The following is a 1,484-nucleotide window of genomic DNA, read 5'->3' as shown; positions in this document are numbered from 1 at the left end:
AAACGTTTTTATTATTATAAAAAAAAAATATTTCTATTTTCACGCCTTTTTGCTGTTTAAAAAAAAGTTATGTATTATGGTAAATTGTTGTAAGTTTTTTTTTTAATTTGTAATGTTTTTGCTTTAGTTTTCAATTTTCAATGTTACTGATATCCAAAAATGAGGTTTTATTGATTTTTTAAATTACTTGGAATTCTAAAGACTAGTCATGAAGGCATAAAATGTGATTTAAATAGAACAAATTGGGACTTTTCGTTTTTGAGTTGTGTATTATTTATGCTTGTAATGCACGATGTTTAAGACACGGAATCTTAAAATAATGGGCTTAAGCGACCATAATTTTGCTCTTAAAGATACGACTTGGGATTAGCATAAACTGAAAATTTGTGTTGTAATGAAAACAAATTTGTTCTGTATGTGTCACATTAATTAACACAATAGTGGCCAAAATTCGTATTTCATAGGATTCTGGACAACAAAGATAATAATATTTGTCTCATTCACTCGTCATTAAAAAAAAAACAGAAATTGACCTTTGATTGACATTTTTTTTTAATTAGAAAAAGAAAAAATAGATTGATTGAATAAAAAAGCGATGATTTTTTATCTTGCTTTTCATTTTTATTCTTTTTTGTATTCATTGATTTTTTGACGTCAGCGACGATTTTGGAGAGCTTGACCATCAGTTTTTTTTTCTTTACTAAATTGTTCCAAAACTTTAGTTTATCTTAGGAGTGGAACTCAAAAACCGAATAAAAAACAATTTGTACTAAAAATAGTAAATTTTCTCGATGAGAGTAGTCAATAAATATTTTTATCTTGTTTATCATTTGTTCTTTTTTTTCCTACACTGTTTCACTTTTCCTTTAAATGTTTAAAAAATTTAAATACATTTAACACATAACTTAATTATTTTTTCTAAATCTAGAACTTTATATTTTAAAGGATATTTGACTCATAAACAAGACCACTTATTTCATATTTTATCGTTTTGTATCATTGTTTTATACTATTTGTTTAAAATTGATATACTTATTTTACATTTTAAGCCCACATTCATTTTTAAATAATAGTATATTATGTTATTAGGAGTAAAAGTAGTACTTTATGTGGCGATGCTAAACGATTCTTAATAATGCCATGTTGCTAAGGCGCAAAAATAGATTTTTTACTAAATTTTTATTAAGCAAATTATTGCCAAATTATTGTTTCGTTTTTGCTGTGGTTCTTCTAAAACACATTTTACTTGCTCCAGAATTAGAATAAAAAATATCAATTTTTACTGATAATTTTTCTTTAGTTTTTAACTAAAGACCGGTTGAAAATACAAATTATTAATTTTTTTTTCATTTTTTTTTCTACTTTAACTTAATTGTTGTAAAACATTATTAAATCTCTCAACTGTCGCAAAACTCGAGTAAGAAACGCAAATTTCGTCGAGTATTTTACCAAATCGATAACTTTAAACTGCGTATTAGCCCCAA

The sequence above is a fragment of the Tribolium madens genome, unplaced genomic scaffold, assembly GCF_015345945.1.
Source record: "Tribolium madens isolate multiple individuals breed KSU strain unplaced genomic scaffold, Tmad_KSU_1.1 Scaffold_97;HRSCAF=244;Tcas5.2_LG3a, whole genome shotgun sequence".
Classification (NCBI taxonomy): Eukaryota; Metazoa; Arthropoda; class Insecta; order Coleoptera; family Tenebrionidae; genus Tribolium; species Tribolium madens.
The sequence above is the reverse complement of the archived record's forward strand: the minus strand, read 5'-3'. Positions refer to the sequence as shown.